We start from the raw sequence: 20276 nt of genomic DNA on the forward strand, positions 1-20276 counted from the left end.
TCGCTCAAGGTACATGACTAGAAATGCCAACCTCTTCTCTCACTTGAAAAAGATTGATGGAGGAAAGGTAACTTTTGGAAACAATGCCAACAGTAAGATTGTAGGCATTAGGTCCATTAGTAAGAAAGACTCTCCTCTCATTGATAATGTTCTTTTTGTAGATGGTTTGAAGCATAACTTGATGAGTGTGAGTCAATTGTGTGATAAAGACAACAAAGTCACTTCCTTAAGGAATGATAAGGAAATCTTTAGAGGAGAAAGGTTTAACAATACCTATAAAATTAACTTACACAAAGTTGCTAATGAATCTTTTAAGTGTCTTATGTCAATTAGTGAAGAATCTTGGCTTTAGCATAGAAGGCTTGGACATGCAAGCATGGAGCTCATTCACAGCCTAAAGAAGAACAACTTATGGTTGGATTGCCTAAAGTGAAGTTCACAAAGGACAAGACTTGTGGACCTTGTGAAATGGAAAAGCAACATAAAGCCTCTTTCAAAGTAAAGAACATAGTAAGTACATTGAGACCTCTCCAACTTATTCACATGGATTTATTTTGTCGTACTAGAGTTGCTAGCTTAGGAAGAAAACATTATGCATATGTTCTTATAGATGATTATTCTAGATTTACTTGGGTTAGTTTCTTAGCTCATAAGAATGATGCTTTTGAAGCTTTTAAAAGTTTTGTAAAAAGAGTTCAAAATGAAAATGGTTTTTGTATTTCCAAAATAAGAAGTGACTACGGAAAAGAATTCAAAAATGTATTATTTGAATCCTTTTATAATCAAAATGGCATTTCATATGACTTTTCTTCTCTTAAAATACCACAATAAAATGGTATTGTAAAGGAAAAATATAACTCTTGTAGAGATGGTTAGAATAATGCTCAATAAGTATAGTTTATCTACTTAATTTTGGGCCAAAGCTATCAATACATCATGTTATTTGATTAATAGAGTTTTCAAAAGACCAATTTTGAAGAAAACATCTTATGAGCTATGGAATGGAAGAAAACCCAAAATCTCATATCTAAGAGTATTTGGATGTAAATGTTACATTTTAAACACCAAGGGATAACCTTGGAAAATTTTCATCCAAAACGGATGAAGGTATACTTTTGTGCTATTCCTCGTCTAGCAAAGCATATAGGGTATTTAACAAAAACTCTATGGTAATTGAAGAGTTTATAAATATTATTTTTGATGAGTCTAGTACACTTGATCTTATGAATGGTTATTTTGACAATTTTGTAGGTGACTTTGAGAAGCTTGAGATCAATGATGTGAATCAAGAAGGAGAATCTTCTCAATTTGAACCTCATCAAGATGAACCCTCACAACATCCTAAAGACGAAGCTTAACAAGAGTTTCCTTGAGAATGGAAGGAACCAAGGGGTCATCGAAAAGAACTTATCATAGGTGATCTCACCAAAGGTGTATGTACTAGATCTTAATTCAAAACTTAAATAATAATCTTGCTTTTGTCTCTCAAAACAAGCCAATGACCATCAGTGAGGCTCTTGATAATGAGTGTTGGGGGATTGCTATGTAAGAGGAACTCAACTAATTTAAGAAAAATCAAGTTTGAAAACTTTTCTCTAGACCAAGAATCACCTTATTATGGGTTATAAATAGGTGTAAAAGAACAAGTTAGATGAGCAAGGTGTCATCACTAGAAATAAAGCCCGATTGTTTGTCAAAGCCTATAACCAAGAGGAAGGCATTGACTATGATCAACCTTTGCACCTGTAGCAAGATTAGAAGCCATTAGAATATTGCTAGCCTATACTTGTCACATGAATTTCAAACTTTTTCAAATGGATGTTAAAAGTGCTTTTCTAAATGATTTCATAGAAGAAGAAGTGTGTATTGAACAACTTCCCAAATTTGAACATCATGAGTTCCAAACCATGTTTTTAAATTAGCTAAGGCTTTGTATGGTTTAAAATAAGCTCCTAGAGCTTGGTATGAAAGACTAGCTCATTCTTGTTGCAAAATGGTTTTTAAAAAGGAAAAGTTAACATAAAACTCTTTGTAAGAACTCATAAGCATGATATTTTAGTTCTTTAAAGTTATGTTAACAATAAAGTATTTAGTGCTAATAACGAATCCTTGTGTGAGGAATTTTCTAAGTGTATGACTGGAAAATTTGAAATGAGCATGATAGGTGAGCTCAAGTTCTTCCTAGGATTGCAAATCAAGCAATGCAAGGATGACATCTTCATCAACCAATCCAAGTACATAAAGGAACTTCTTAAGAAGTTTGGGATGAAAGGATGCAAGATGGCCAAGACACCAATGAGCACATCAACAAAGTTGGACAACGATGAGAAGGGTAAGCCTATTGGTGAGAAGAAATATAGAGGTATGATTAGATCTCTATTCTATCTCACGGCTTTTAAACTAGTGTCATGTTTAGTATATGCTTATGTGCTTGTTTTCAATATAGTCATAGAGACTCTCATTTGCAAGCTATTAACCGAATCTTAAAATACTTACAAGGAACCATGCATCTAGGTCTTTAGTATCCAAAGGATACATCTTTTGACATAATTGGCTTCTCCAATGCTGATTATGTAGGTAGTCTCTTAGATAGAAAGAGCACTTATGGAACTTGCCATTTCTTAGGAGAATGTCTAGTATCTTGGTTTAGTAAGAAGCAAGTATCAGTTGCCTTATCCACCGGTGAAGCAGAATATGTTGCGGCCGGATGTTGTTGTGCTCAAATTTTATGGATAAAATAACAACTTAAGGATTATGGCCAAGTGTTTAGTCACATTCTAATTAAATGTGATAATACTAGTGCAATAAACTTGTCTAAGAATCTCATTCAACACTCTAGGAGTAAGCACATAGATATTAAACATCATTTTTCAAGAGATCATGTCCAAAATGGAGATGTAGTACTAGAATTCATGACACAGATAGTCAACTTGCTATTTCACCAAACTCCTTAGTGAGGATAGATTAAATTTCATTAAGAAAGAACTAGGTATGTTTGATGGAAATTGTCTAAATTAATTGCCTTTTGCTTGATTATGTTAATTGTGAATGGATTCGAACTTAGAGTAATATGATAATTTTGTTGGTTAATTCATCCATTCATACATCAATAAAAATTACATATGTTATGGGACAAAAGAAGGAATCACTTGTGCGAAATTTTTAAAATTCACGATCGTGATTCATGGGCTCGATCGTGAGAATGAAAGCCTTGCTTATGTGAAAAAATCGCCACTTTTTACGGTTGCGAAGCTAGTCAACCTAGCAGTTCTGACATGAATTTAAAATTTGCGGTCGCACTCCATGATTGCAATCACAAGTTGCACGATTCTTGTAAAATTTGACTGTTATTTTGAACAAATTACAAGTTACACCTCTTAAATGAGATTTTACTGGTTTTGACTCATTTTTGTGTATAAGTACCCCCTCTAGGCCTCATTACATGCAGCTTAACTATTTCAAACATTCTTCAAGCAATTCCTCTCTTTCTTAAAGCATTTTCTCATACATTTCTTAAACCTATATCACATATCATCTTCATCTCTCCTTTTTTCTCAAATGGGTCCTAAGAAAACCACTACCCAAGGGAACAAGGGCAAGGGTAAGGCCCAAGATAAAGATCTTCTTGCATTATCATTAGATATACCCATAAGAATGAAGTGTACCAGTTAAGAGGCAAGAAACAAGTACAAGACTCTTGCCAAGAAGAAGTTTGAGGAATCTAGAGTCCCTCTAAATGTGGACTTTAGAAAGCTTGGAATTTATAAAGACGTTCCCCTCAACAACATTCAAATTGAGAATTTTGTGTATCCTAGTATGGATGGGCACTGCATCTCAACAACATTCAAATTGAGAAGTTAGTGTATCCTAGTAGGAATGGGCACAAGGAACTAACTTTAGAGTTCCTAAGTTCTCTAAAAGTGAGTAAAAGGAAAGGAGGAGATCTTCAACTTCCAAGAACATGGCATCACGACACTTGGCGATTTACAAGTAAGTTTAGTTTCCTTTTGGAAAGAAATTTCTATTGAGACCAAACTTGACAAAAATTCAAATGTCAAACACTTCAAGCCCCTTCTCAATTAGACTTTTCATAGGATCATCATACTAACCATTCATGGAAGTTGTGATGGTAATGAGAAGATCATCTAAAAGGACCTTTGCATCCTTTATTGTATGGTCCACAACAAGCCTATCCAATTAACCTACTTTCTTATTAATCATCTTGTCCGCCTTTCTAAATCTTCTTATGGTTGTGTCATGGTTTCATCTTATATCTTCATGATTGCATACTACTTCTAACTCCCGCAAACCTTATCTTCTTAAAAACCCCTCTACCCAGGGAAAATAAAAGGCATAGTTACACATTGAGGCGAGTGAAGAGGAAGAAGCAAGGTTGAGGAGACAAAAAGTGAAGAAGAAAGAGTTGAGCAAGAAACGGGTATACCTCAAGGGAGGAATACTCTAAGGGATAAAATGAAGATCTTCATGACAAGGCAAGCAGAGAGAATTGAGAAGTTCTATAGACTTCTCAAGCATGTTCATGAAGACCTCATTGAAATATAAAAGCATCATGGGATACCTTCTTGCTATCCGAATTCTTGGTGCTTATCTGATGAAGAGTCTAGTAATAAGAAGGGTGAAGAGGAAGAATAATCAAGTGATTCAAAGGAAATTTAGAAGTAATTTCTTCTCTTATCTCATTTTCATTATTCATGTTTTTCATTTCTTTTATTATTTTTCATATTTTTTCTTCTATTCTTTTATCCCAATCTATATAATACATTTCTATTAATGTGACTTTTTATTTTCTTTAAGAATTGGTTATGACTCATACTTCCCTATTTTATGCCTTTTTATCTCTCTTTAATGTCTTTATATATTTAATCTTTTTAAATTTAACAATGGAAGAGAGAGATTAAGAGCAAAAACTTTCCTTAACTTATACGCATAAATTGAGAGGGAGTAAAAATTAAGGGGGAATCACAATTTTAAATTTTCTTATCTATTTTGCTACTTTCTTCAATTTGTTTGTCAAAATAAAAAAGGAGGAGACTGTTAGCTTGAGTACCTTGTCACGTGGCTTATTCCCTTATCTTTTGATCTTAACAAACAAATTGATGCTTGAACTAATGTTTTTTTAAGTTTTAATGATGTAGCATAAGTTAAATAAAAGTACTTTAAAATCGTGATCGCACCAAGAGGGCGCGACTGCCGAAATCAATAATTTCATGGCAGTAACTTCAAGTCTACAATTACTCAAAATCGCAACCCCACCATGTGCGACCAGGAAAATTGGAAGTTTCAAGATAGAAGCTTTTGGGTTGGAAAAGCTTGAAATCATGACCGCACCTCAAGAGGGTGCGACCGTGAAAATTGAAGACTGAAGTAATCGTTACAAATCACCAATGACCATATCAGAAAGCCACCAATGCATGTTGCCACATCAGATAGCCGTTAGAGGCATTTCAAGATTTGCAACTGCGAAGCAAGAATGGGGACCATGATCTTATCCTGATAAGTGCATTTAATGCACTATCTTAAAGCTTGATTGTGTGAGCTTTTGGAGATTTATTCATAACGGCTATTTGAGCTTTTTAGGCTATAAAAAAAATATCAAAAGGTCATCTAAGGTTGATCAACAACCTCCATAAGTCCACATTATTGTGCTTTCAATTCTTTTCTTCTTGCAATTAGTATTTCTCCTTTTTGGTTATTATAAGAGCTTAAATGCTCTTATGAGGTTTGAGTGTTAGCCAAAACACTTAGTTAAGGTTTAAGGGTTAGCATAGAAAAACTCTTATAAGGGTTGTGTGTGAGCCTAAGAAACAAAAATTTATACCGTTTAGTGTGAGCCCTAAAACACTAAGTTAGGAGCAAGCTTGAAAACTCTAGGTATAAAGATACAAGTATATTGAATACCCAATTGTGAATTTGGGAGTGGATATAGGGTTTGTCAACACCCAAACTACTATAATTCCTTGTGTGCTTCTTCTTACTCTCTACTCATTCTCCCTTAACTAAAATTTTTAATTTACCATCATTTCTCTATTCACTAGTTCAACCCTCCTTCTTCGTTCATAAGTTTCCTATTAGGTTGAAAAGTCTTATAGTGTCATAGTCGTTAAAAAGACTCGGTTGAACACCCAAAACCGCCGCGCACATATACTAATACAATAATTTAGTAAAGCTATAAAAGATAAAAAGTTGACGTTATAAAAAGAAAAAGGGGGAGACTAAAAAAGAGAAAGGGATATAAATGACATTTAAAAAATTAACAAGACAGTGGGAATGCCAAAACCTAAAAGGAAGTGCCAATAACATCTCTCTAAATTAATAGAAAAAAGCTTAAGATTACACGTAAACTTGAATTTCTTGTGTTAAAAATAAAGATACATGTCAAACTAAAAATTCTATATCAAAAATAGCAATACTTATATATATACACACATATATAGTTTTTCTATTACTCATATGCATCACACATAAATATTAATTATTAGACTCGTTATCACTTAAAATATAAAATAATATATATTTTCAAATTTAGTATTATAACTATGCATATTATTTGTTCTTCTTTATTATTGGCTATCGTTTTACTATGTTAATTTTAATTATTTGCTTATTATATTGATATTAGACAAAACATATATTTAATATGTTAATTAATATAATATTTAAATATATTTAAATCACTACCTTTTAGAATTAGGATTATTATTGGCTTAAAATTCTAATAATATCAAACTTCTATAATTAAACTTCTACTAAATTAATTATATTACATGTCATTAAATTAAATTAACAAAAAAATCAAATTGATCTAGTTAATAATGAATATAAGACTCTATTAGTAAATTTATATTCTTTTTCGTATTTTTATATGTAATAATTTACATATTATTTACAATATTTGAGTCATATTAGTATAAATAGCGTACTCCTAGAAAACGAATAGATTATTTATTTTTATTTATACCATAATTTTTAGCCCATAAATAATTATAAGTCCAGTCCAAAATTAGGCCAAATTCTTGATAAAACAATTTAATTAAAATAATTATTTTAATTATTTTTAAAATGGTGGACAACAGTTATTTTGGATAGCAGTTTGTTTCTTGGCGTGCGGGAAAGGAGATTTGATTGGAAGTTGTTTAAAACTCCCTCTATGACAGTTATGGAATTTAGTTTCATGGTACGTGCGTGTTGTATGGATATTTTTTATTTCAAGCTATAGGTTTGTCCTTGGTTGGAGTTATAGAAATACATAAAATAAAAGGAAGAAACAAACACGATGATAGAGATCGAACAATCACACACAAAACATTAAACAAACTCAAGAATAATAAACTCTTTGTATTTTTTGTATGCCATCAAGCTTTTTTTGTACTTTTGAAATTCTCAAGCAATATTATTCCAACAATTTTTATTTATAATTTATAGTAATTTCCTAGCCATTAAGTAGAACATCAAACAAATTATGGCTAAAGGAGTTTGAAATTCACAATCGTTCTTGAAAAGAAGTCAGAAGTGCAATATCACACGATTCATGTACCGTATACATGTGGCATGCCCACAAATCCAAATAATTGGCACACTTTATTGGATACTGTTTTACAATGGCCCTAAAGACAAGAGGTAATTTTGAAAAATAACTAATAGAGTCTCAAGACGCTAGGATTGTTGGTAATAAAGCAAAATTTGAAGCTGAAGTTTCTATTCCTTAGATGGTGGAGCAGTTAAAGAAGAATATGGTGCCTCAAGGCACATCTCAACACTGTGAAGCGCTACTAACTACTAGAAGAGCTATTGGTGGGTCAATTACTGTTAATGTGCTCAGAGGTTCAAGTATTGACTTAACTAATCCAGTTGCTAATCCTTTGTTAGGATTTTTATTGCATTCACAGGCTACTTAGAATATGCATTTTAGAATCTTACAAGAAATTAGTGAGAGACTAACTAGTGGTCGCCCTAATACTCCTAAGAGTGAAAATCCAAATGCTAATGGTGGAGAGAAAGATTTCCTAGAGCGACTTAGAGGGAAATTTCTTGAAAAATAAAGGATTCATAGAAATAGTATATAAGTGACTGGTATGGTGGAGCCTCAAGCTTCTTTGGCCGAGGAAAGATATGTGCCTCTGCATATGAGAGAGGATGTTAGAGTGCACCTCTTAATGGCATAATAACATTGGTAGGCCATATTTACCCTATCAAATTTTTGCTAATACTAATCCTATTAATCAACCTACCATTGAAGAAAGCCCAGGGGCCAATCCTTTAATAATTAATCAACATAAGAATATGGTGAATATGCATTTTCAGCCTCATAAATAAACCCCAAGAAATGTAAAGGCTATTAAGGATGTAGTATAAGAATTATATGGTCCTGACCTTAGACAGATAGGTTGACTAGAGTTTTATAAGCCATACCCTAATAATGTGGATATTGATAACCCTTATCCTAAGGGATATAAGATCCCTGATGTCAATCTTTTTTTTCTAGAAGATGGCCATTCTACGTTGGAGCACATTGCTAGTTTTACAATTCAATGTGGGAAATTGGCTAACTTCAAAAATTTTGCTAAGTTAAGGCTATTTCCTAATTCATTGATAGGAATAACTTTTATTTAGTGATGTGCATCATTTTATACAACTTTATATGCCCAATTGTTTACATTTTTGTGCATAGTTATCTTGTTTTATGCCAGAATCACTTGTGTTTTTGGTTCCTTTCATGTTTCAGGTCATTATCGATGGACATTATTAGTAATCAAGGAATATACACGCAATTACAGATCAGAATCCATCAAAATTAAGCAAGGACTAGCATTCCAAGGTTGAGCACGGCTTGGACTCTAGCCATGCTGAACCATCAACACTTGACCTTCAGGAGTGCTATTTTGGCACGATTGCCTGTGGTGGCTCACCACCTGCGAGGGCACGGCCAGGAAGAAGCCTTAAGTTGTGGGATGCGGAGGTCCAGCACGGGCTTAACCACGGCCGTGCTGAGAGATTTATATAGGAAAATGCGATTTACTGATTAAGGGTTCGATTTTCTGACTTGATTTTACACATACATGCATAAGCCATCTTTTTCCAGACTTCAATATTTGACTTAGGAGACTATTTCATCGGTTAAAGGAAGGATTACATTGGTTTTAACATCAAATTGAAGATCAAGAGTAGATTTGGAGGCATGCAAGAGGCAATTTAGGGTTCATCAATTAGATTTGGGGATTTTGAGCTGTTCATCCAATTCGAAGGAAAAGGGTGTATCTATTTCATTTTCTTTATTCTTTCATTGTTATTGAATTCTTAGTTGTTTTAGACATGAACTTGTGTAGCTAGATCGATTAAACCTATTGGGATTTCCTTACTATGTTGGCTTAGTACTAAATTCGTCCACGGGTAGGATAATTGGATTCATCAATCTGTTATCTTTTGTTTGATCGCCAACTAGTTTAAGTTCCCTTTGGGTTTGCATTTCTTATCTTGATTGTTTCATTTATTTATTCATTCTTGCATCTCATTTAGAACTTAGTTTCCAGTTATTAGTAAATTTAGAATTCATCCATCATATATTTTAGGTTAGATAACAAAGAATGAAGTAGTAACTCTAGGTTTTCACTTTCCCAAGAATACGACCTTGATACTCGCCATTAGTGCTAGATTGCATCAATAGGTTCACTACCTTAGATTGTAGCTACATAAATACCCTATCATTTAGTATACAACTTTGCCAAGAAACTCTATGTGCATATGGAAAGAAATGAAATGACAGTTTCATACCTAATTTTCCAAGGTTGAATCAGAAGTATGTACTATAGAATTATCGAGAGTAACACCAAAGGGTGGTGAATCAACTAATGTTTATATTGCTAGATTTAAGAAAATGAAAAGCATGTGCAAGATTTATCTCCCTAAGACGGAGTTTGGAAAAATGGCTCAGAGGGAATTAGATATTGAAGTGAGGAAGAGTTTCGAGGAATGGAATTTAGAGATTTTTATGAGTTTTCATCAAAAGTAACTAAATATGAAGAATTGTTGAAAGAAGAGAATAAAAAAGGACAGGCTGCTATAGGGAGTTATTATTAGAAAGTTCATAATCCTGATATGGAAATGGTAATGGCAGATCTTTTAGCCACTGGTTCCTACACTTGTCCATCTTTGATAAACAAAATTCTTGAATCTTGGAAAAAACCACATGTAAGTAGTGCTTTCCAATAGTATACTTTTGATGTTTCAAAGACAGCGGATATCTTTGATTACCTTCTCAAACAAAATTTCATTAAGTTGCCTCTTGATCACAAATTGCAAACAAAAGAGGAACTTAAAGGAAAGTATTATTGCAAATATCACAATTCTCATAATCATGCTACCAACAGTTTCTAGGCTTTTAAGAATTTGATGCAAGATAGAATTAACAAGTGGATTTTGAAATTCCTAGAAAAATAAAGAAGTAATGTTAGTAGATAAAGATCCTTTTCCTCTTATGGTGCCCATTAATGCAGCCACATTGTCTTTAAAGTCTATTTTGAATTATAGAAAGTTAAAGAAAGAATTAGAAGAGTGAACGAGTGCGAAGAATCGTAAAGAGAAAGTTGAACCAAGGTGATTAAGCCTAGTAATGTGTTTCACAAGGTCTAGGTACTAAGGAATTCTCTAGTAAGAAGGGAGTTGAAATTTGGTGAGAAGTCTCCTAAAGCTGATGCTATAAAGGCTTATTATCCTCTTAAAAGGTTTTATTCCCAAGAGCGTATTAGTGTAGCAATATTTGCTTTAAGATCTATTTTGAATTATAGAAAGTTAAAGAGAGAATTAGAAGAGGAAAAGAGTGTGGAGAATCATAAAGAGAAAGTCAAACTAAGGGTGATTAAGCCTAGTAATGTGTTTCACAAGGTCTGGGTACCAAGGAATTCTCTAGTAAGAAGGGAGTTGAAGTTTGGTGAGAAGTCTCCAAAAGCTGATGTGACAAAAGCTTATTATCCTCTTAACAAGTTTCATTCTCGAGAGCCTAGGTTTATACCCAATATCTTGCCTAGTAAAAAATGGTATAGGATGGAGCATAAGAAGTTTTCTCAGTCTTTAGCGAGAATACAGAAAAGGAGACTTCAAAAACAAAGGCTTTAGCAACGAAGAAAGAAGGAGGCAATAGAAGGAATGCATCAAAATAAACATGAAAGATCAATATTTTACAAAAAAAGCAATAGAGGATGTCGATATGACAAGAGAAAAGGACGATGATCTTTTATCACCGATGAGGAGTTCTATAGAAATAGTTTATGAAGAACCTATGGTAGAAGGAACATTTTTGGTTGGTGGAATTCCTACCCCGTATGGTTGTGCAAATCTTACATTTCTAGAAGTTTTTCAGTCCCAAAATGTGAGGGAGGAAGACTTCATTGAGTTAGAAATTGTTAATAAAGAGACTTAGAGGTAAGATTTTCCTTTAGAGGATGAAGGATATCAAAGTGGGATAACTATTCAGGCTGTCAATTTAGACAAGTCAAAAGGGATAGTTTTGAAGAAATCTTCTCCTAAGATGACCAAACACATTAGGCTATTATATATGAAAGCTCATTTAAATGGGAGGCTCTTTTCAAGGTTTTGGTTGATAATGGTTCAGCTATTAACATCTTACTTTATAAGATGCTTAATGCTTTAGGCAGGATTAAGGCTGATTTAATAATGACAGATGTAACAATGGCAGCTTTCAATAATGAGTGTTAAATGCACTTCGAGTTCTTCCATTGGAGATCACTATTATAAGCAAGACTTCTCTTAGTGCTTCTTTTATGGTTAACTCAACTACTAGTTACAATACTTTTCTTCGAAGAGATTGGATACATGCCAATTATTGTGTCCCCTCAAATCTTCACCAGTTCCTCTTGTTATAGAATGATAATGATGTGGAAATGGTGTAGGCTGATCTTCAACCATTTATGGCATATTCTGATTATGTCGAAGCATGATTTTATGATAAGAATTTTGGTCTGATTAAATTTGTGAATAAGTTAAAAAATGGAGAACCTAAGGAGGTGAGAGTCTCAAAAGAGCAAGTCAAGACTCAAGTAGAGAATTTATTAAAGTCAGCTGCCATTGTGCCATATAGGCCGAAGACACTTGTTATCAAAGAGAATTTTAGTGATTAATTACACTGAAAAAGAACTCGCAATAGCTACACCTGTAGTATTTAAGTATCAGGTGCAACAATTAGTTGAGAGAGTTTAGAAGGAGATGATGAAAAAAGGGGTTTTGGGGTAGAAGTGAATTTTGAAGAAGAACTTGATAATGAAGTGGAAGATTTAGATTCATGATTTGGATGAGGCTATTGGAAAGTTAAAGGACATTCAGCCTCAAGTTCATGATCCTCTTTTGAAATTGAATTTAGGTACAACAGATGAGCCAATGATGACTTATCTTAGTTCTTTATTATTTGATAACATGAAGATTGATATCATTCAAGTTTTAAGATAGTTTAAGATTTATTTTGCATGGAGTTATGAGGAAATGCCTATATTGAGCAGGAGCTTGGTAGAGCACCACCTTCCTATTAAAATTGGTTTTAATCCTTATCAATAGCCTCATAAAAGAATGTCTAAGGAGGTAGAGCTTAAGGTAAAAGAAGAGATCAAGAAGTTGTTTAAGGCTGATTTCATTAGAATAACTAGATATGCTCAATGGTTATCAAATGTTGTTCATCTAATAAAGAAAAGCAGGAAGTTGTGAGTTTGTGTGGCCTCTCGAGATTTTAGTGCGACTACCCTAAAGGATATGTATATTATGCCAATGGCTAATATGCTTGTAGATTCAGCATCTAAGAATGAGTTCTTGTCATCCGTGGATGGCTTCTCTAGCTATAATTAGATATTAATTACAAAAGAAGATGTTCCTAAAACTGCTTTCAGATGCCTAGTACTATTAGAACTTTTGAGTGGCTTGTAGTGCCCTTTGGCTTGAAAAATGCAGGTGCTACTTACCAACAGGCCATGAATGCCATCTTTCACGATATGATTGGACATCATATGGAGATATACATTGATGATATTATGATAAAGTCTAAAAGAGCAAATGACCATTGGAACATTTGAGGAAGAGTTTCTAATGGATGAGGGAACATAAGCTGAAATTGAATCCCTTAAAATGTGCATTTGGTGAAAGGCAGGGGATTTTCTAGGTTTTTTAGTACATTAGAGGGGACTTAAAGTTGATGGCAACAAAGCCAAGGCTATTTTGGAGGCTAAATCCCCACGAACTAAGAAAGAGTTGCAAAGATTTCTTGGTCATGTGAATTATTTGAGGAGGTTTATTTTAAATTTGGTAGGAAAGACTAAGACATTCTCAGATTTGTTGAAGTTAAAGCAACTAGATGAGTTCAAATGGGAAGAGAAACATCAAACAGCTTTTGATAGGTTAAAGACGTACCATACAAAATCTCCAGTGTTAATGCCTCCTAGGGAGGGTTCTCCTCTCAAGTTGTACTTATCAGTAGCCAATAAGTCCATCGGTTGTTTATTGGCATAAAACGCTACCACAGGCCATGAACAAGCGATTTATTACTTAAGCAAGATATTAACACCTACGGAGGTAAAGTATTCTCCTATTGAAAAATTATATTTGGCTTTATATTTTGCTTATACTAAACTTTGACATTATTTGATTAAATCTCGAGTTTATATTGTGTCTCAAATAGATTTAATCAAATATATGTTGAATATACCATCAATAATTGGGAGAATTGGTAAATGGTCTCTCGCATTGACTAAGTTTTCTTTAATTCCTACAGAAGTTAATCAAAGGTCAAGTCTTGGCAGACTTTTTAGATAATCATGCAATGACAGATTTACTTGTAGAAAAAGAGTTTGAGTTGCAAGTATATGGGGTGGATATTAATGCTAATATTTGGGTGTTAAGGTTTGATAGGTCAAGTACAAAAAAATCTATAGGGGCTGGAATTGTGATTACCTCACCTATAGGAGCTAAAACTGCTTTATCTTTTAATTTAGCATTTGAGGTACCAATAATCAGGCTCAGTATAAGGCTCTTGTGATAAGTTTGGAGATTTTGCAGGAGTTTAGAGCAAGCAAGGTGTTGGTGATAGGAGACTCTCAATTAGTATTGAAGTAAGTATGAGGAGAATACAAATGCAATAGTTTGCTTCCATCACCATATTACACAACTACAATTCCATTGGTGAATTCATATGATGAGGTAATCTTCCTTAATGTTCCAAGGGAGAGTAATTATAAAGTAGACGAAATGGCATAAATTGTTGTTGGAATCAAGATGAGTAATGAATTAACTCATATGTTAATCGTGGTGGAGAGGAGAATTCATCCTTCAATAAGAGAAAGAAGGATACAAGTGGAATCTTTCAATGCAGATATAGGTAATATTGATGATTGGAGGATAAAAATCAAAAGGTATTTAGAATGTCTTAGTAAAAAGGCCCTGCACAAAGTGAAAGTACAAGCCTAGAATTTTATGTTAATCGAAAATGAGCTTTACAGGAAAGTTTTTGATGGATTTTGTTGAGGTGCTTAACTTTCCTAGAAGCTATGGAAGTTATGACATAGGTGCATGAGGGTGTGTGTGGAGCTCATCAGGCTAGTGTGAAGATGAGATGGTTGTTACAAAGGAATGGTTATTTTTTGCCATCCTTTTTGAAAGATTGTATCAATTATTCCGAAGGATGCCAATAGTGCTAAAAGTATAGGAGCATTCAAAGTGTCCAAGCTGTAGAAATGCATTCTATTGGTCTTTTAGGGGCTGGGCCATTGATTTAATTGGGAAGATTCATCCTACTTCTTCTAAGGGTCATAGCTTTATAATTGTGGCAACTGATTATTTCACAAAGTGGGTGGAAGCTGTTCCTATGAAGAAAGTTGAATAAAAAGATGTGATCCAATTCATCAAGGAACAGATCATACATAGGTCTAGAATTTCAAAATCAATTACCACAGATCAAAGGAATATGTTTATAGGAGATGAAATGAGGGACTTTGTGAAAGACTATGGAATAAATCTCCTAAAGTCAACACCGTTTTATGCTCAAGTAAATGGGCAAATAGAGGCTTTTGATAAGATCCTAATTGGATTCTTGAAAAGATGTTGGAAGATAATCCTAGAGATTGGCACAAGATTTTATCTGAAACTTTGTGGACATACATAACTTCTAAAAGAAGTGCTATTGGTGTAAGTCCTTTTTCTTTAACTTATGGTCATGATGTTATGCTTCATATGAAAGTAGTTGTTCCTTCTTTCAGGATGGCAAAATAAAATGGATTAACTCCAAATAAGTACAACAAGACAATGATGGTGGAATTAGAGTAGATTAATGATGAGAGACTTCAAGCACTTAATAAGTTGATTATCTAGAAATAGAAAGTGCCTAGAGTCTATAATAAAATAGTGAAAATGAGCTGTTTCGAAGTTGGAGATTTAGTCTGAAAAGTAGAAAGTAAGTACAAGGAAAATGGAAAATGGTCCCCCAACTAGGAGTTTCGGGTGGAAATTCCTACTGGTTATCTAGCCTTCTAGGTAAACTTTACAAAAGATTTATCAATGGTAAATATTTAAAGAAGTATTCTCCCATTATGTGGGAAATGTTTAAATGAGAGGTATGATAGTATAGGTTATGATATGTTTTATGTTTTACATTGTATTTGTTTTGTATTTAAGTGTTTAGGTCATTCCAATTATAAGGTTTATTGTTTTTATAATTTCTTATTATTATTTTTATATTCCTATAGTATTTGTAAAGATAGTTTGTTTCTTTTGAAATGAAGGTAAGCCAGTTGTCCACTTTTCAATCTCTATATCTTTTCTAGTAAATTTTACTAAGAATCACTTGTATGATGTTGTTAATAAAAATACAACAGACATGGCTATATGATGCAAGTATAACTAGGTATCTGGTATGGCTGCATGAATGCAATGTAATGTATGGCTACATGAGTCAAGATAATTGTGATATGGTTGTTGTGCACTAGAGTAATGTTGTAAAGTGACATGGCTGCATGTAGGCTATATAACCTCAATTGATCAAATCAATACAAGCTAGTACATTCTGACAAACATTTCATAACAAAATATGGCCATAATCATAAAACCAAAGTGAATGGCCAAAACATCAATACACTAAGTCACACTACAAATGTCAAAATAGTCAAAATAAAATAAAGCCATACTGACCAAAGTCTAAAGGTCTAAATGTCTAGATAGAGTGGTGGCCATCTCCTTCCACTAAGGCGATGTTGTTCCCTCAAACGATATGCTTCCTCTGGCTTTTTGTTGCATTCATAGATTAAAGGATAATTAGCTCGCAAGGTAGTATCTTTATCTTGGACTGGTTTGGTAGCCTCCTCACATGATGATTTTAGCTTTTCACTTTCCTGTAACATGTCTTTAAGCTGCTGCTACAGGGAGTTTGTCAATTGGTGAAGAGTTTGCTTAGCAAATTTGACTGTTGCTTCAGTAGGAGGAGCCAATGAAGTTCTCCATAAAAGGAGGTAGTAGCTAAAAAGAGAAATCAAAACTAGAAAGAGGGTCTGCAAACTCTAGAACTGGAGCTATATCCTACAATTTAAAAATGAATAAAACTAACTTCAAGTTTTCTAAGGCATGTACTAAATATAAACATTTATAAAGTAAATATGGTAGAAAGTTGGAGTTATGAGAAAAGCAATAACTGGAGGAGTTGTATCATGTTTTATGTCATCATGCTCAGAAGAAGGAGGAGATAAATGAGGAGAGAATGAATAATCTCCTAGATATTCTATATCAATGGGATCTTCATCCTCTTCAGTTCCCGTCTTAACATCTTTGCCATCAATAAAATTATGATCATCAAAGTTGCTAGACTCATTACTTTTGCTATTTTTAGAATCTTCAACATCTTTATTCTTTGAAACTCCAAATGGATCTTCTTTAGAATTAATAAAATTACTCCTAAGGATCTTCCTTTGAGACCTCCAAGTAGGTGCTTGAAGAACATAGCCTTTAGCTTTGGAAGATTTGCTTGCAGTAGAAGAGGAAGACTTGAAGACTTTATGTTTCTTTTTCTTGGATCATGTAGAGAGTGGGCTCATAGCTTTCTTCTTTTGTTTGCCTTTTGATGATCTCCCTTGAGGTTGGAAGGCAATTAAGGAAAAACTTGAAAAATAGATGAACTAAAGTTAGAAAAATAAAATCAGTAAGGAACATTTTATTTTAAATCATAACTAAGTCATACAAAGAAGAACTGAGAGAACATACCATCAGCTATATCACCTAGAATGATGAGAACAAGTTGTGCAAATCTTTGGGGCCACCAAGTGTTCAAAGGCAACTCTAGCCTCATTATTAACCTCATAAATGGAATATGACAATCTCTGATGTTTTTAAGGAAAGCATGTATGCATCAAATAGTAACATCATTCAGAAAAATAAAATCTTCATCAGAGAAGTATGAAGTAGGGATAATATTATGGAGGCCAAATTGTCTACACCAAATTGAAGGCAAATTTCTGATAAAAATGGAAGCTGAGCTGAAGGAATGGCAATGGTAAAGCATAAAGAACCACCAATCAAAAAAAGTCTCTATGCAGTGAAAACATAAAATAGCATGGTCTTGAACACCATGAGATCAACCATATCCACAACCCTTTCCTTGATCCACCAAGGTATTTCTCTGCCGGAAGACCAAATGTCAATCTCTGATACACCCTAATTGCTGGTAGATAGGGAGCATTTAAATATACCAGCAAAATTACACTTCACTCTACAAGTCATGAGGAATCTGCCTAAAAATAAGTGAGGATCCATTATCTACTTGTTCCTCAAAGATAGAAAATAGGCTAAGAGCTACAATTCAACAACCTACATTTGGTTCCCAATCCTATAAAATAAAATAATGCATTGAAATAGCTTAAAAGTGGTATAGTCATGGACATATGTAGATGCAAAAATTAGACACATAACATTTAATGGCTTACATATGTTTCAAGATAAAGAAATAAGTAAAGTAAGGCCATATCTCATTTTAATTTTTTATAATCAAAAGATGGTGAGTGCAATATGAGGGATTTCTTGCAAGAAATGGAAGAAATATATTCAGTTGAATTAGGGAGTGGTAGGAGTGGCATCTAAAGGCTTAACATATGAATATCTTTGTTCATAAAATAAGATTGCAAAGTTGAATAAATTAAAGCCAAGATATTCCTAAAATTGTTTTGAGATTGAGTATTTTGAGGCTCCAAAGCCTTACATTTATTTGAATTTTGAGGCTCTAGAGCCTCAAATCTATGCCATATGCTTCAATTCTAAGGCTCTAGAGAGCCTCAAATTCATTTAAAATTTTGAGGCTTCAGAAAGCCTCTAATTCATTTAAGATTTTGAGTTTTAGAGATCCTCAAATTCATTTAAAATTTTAAGGCTCTAGAGAGCCTCAAATTCATTTATGATTTGGAAGCTCTAGAGAGCCTTGAATTTATTTAAAGCTTGAGGATCCAAAGGGCCTAGAATTCATTCAAAATTTTGTTTTAAATATCAATCTTATCGATCTCATAAGTATCATACCAAATCCCATCAATCGAATCAATTTTCAAGAAATACGATACATCTAAGTCATACAAGTAAAGAGATTTATTCATTGATAAGAAAAAGAGAAAACGTGAACAGTGATTAGATTGATGATAAAATAGAATCCTTGGTCGCGAACAGTGATTCAATTAATGATAAAGAAAGAGAATTCTTGGTTCAGTTCTCCACTTTAACGATAGAAAAAAGGATTGATCAAATTCTATTGAGTCTGACTCATAGTGATCATTTATCAAAGAATAACTCTAGTTATCAAGTGATTGAAGAGCTGGAAGTAATTTATTTACGATACTTAGTTGACATTCATAAAAAGTATTTAATGAATTATGAGTTCAATACACCCTGTTTAGCAGAAAGACGGATATTCCTTGCTTATTATCAAACAACCACTTATTCACAAACCTCGTGTAGGGTGAACAGTTTTCATTTCCCATCTCATGGAAAACCCTTTCGCCCCGCTTAGCCCTATTCCCCTCTAGGGGTATTTTAATGATAGGTTCTATAGGGACTAGACAATCCTATTTCGTGAAATACCTAGTGACAAACTCCTATCTTCCTTTCATTACAGTATTTCTGAACAAGTTCCTGGATAATAAGCCTAAGGGTTTTCTTATTGATGATAGTGATGATACTGATGATAGTGACGATATCGACCGTGACTTTGATACGGAGCTGGAGTTCCTAACTAGGATGAATGCGCTGACTATGAATATGATGCCGGAAATAGACCGATTTTATATCACCCTTCAATTCGAATTAGCAAAGCAATGTCTCCTTGCATAATATGGATTCCAAACATTCATGATCTGCATGTGAATGAGTCGAATTACTTATCCCTCGGTCTATTAGTGAACTATCTCTCCAAGGATTGTGAAAGATGTTCCACTAAAAATATTCTTGTTATTACTTCGACTCATATTCCCAACAAAGTGGATCCCGCTCTAGTATCTCCGAATAAATTAAATACATGCATTAAGATACAAAGTCTTCTTATTCCACAACAACGAAGCACTTTTTTACTCTTTCATATACTAGGGGATTTCACTTGAAAAAGAAAATGTTCCATACTAATGGATTCGGGTCCATAACCATGGGTTCCAATGTATGAGATCTTGTAGCACTTACCGATGAGGCCCTATCAATTAGTATTACACAGAAGAAATCAATTATAGACACTAATATAATTAGATCTGCTCTTCATAGACAAACTTGGAATTTATGATCCCAAGTAAGATCGGTTCAGGATTATAGGATCCTTTTCTATCAGATAGGACGGGCTGTTGCATAAAATGTATTTCTAAGTAATTGCCCCATAGATCCTATATCTATCTATATGAAGAAGAAATCTTGTAACGAATGGGATTCTTATTTGTACAAATGGTACTTCAAACTTGGAACGAGCATGAAGAAATTAACGATACTTCTTTATCTTTTGAGTTGTTCTGTCGGATCGGTTGCTCAAGACCTTTGGTCTGTACCCGGACCCAATGAAAAAGATGGGATCACTTATTATGGACTTGTTGAGAATGATTCTGATCTAGTTCATGACCTATTAGAAGTAGAAAGTGCTCTGGTGGGATCCTCGCGGACAGAAAAAGATTACAGTCAGTTTAATAATGATCGAGTGACAATGCTTCTTTGGCCCGAACCAAGAAGTCCCTTAGATATGATGCAAAATGGATCTTGTTCTATCCTTG

At 33.7% G+C, this 20276-nt stretch overlaps 1 pseudogene; it reads left to right on the forward strand.

Moving 5' to 3' along the window:
• The first annotated feature begins 2133 nt into the window (after positions 1–2133).
• Positions 2134–20276, forward strand: part of LOC125369834 — an 18862-nt pseudogene continuing 719 nt past the window's right edge.

The sequence above is a fragment of the Ricinus communis genome, chromosome 4, assembly GCF_019578655.1.
Source record: "Ricinus communis isolate WT05 ecotype wild-type chromosome 4, ASM1957865v1, whole genome shotgun sequence".
In the NCBI taxonomy this organism is placed as follows: domain Eukaryota; kingdom Viridiplantae; phylum Streptophyta; class Magnoliopsida; order Malpighiales; family Euphorbiaceae; genus Ricinus; species Ricinus communis.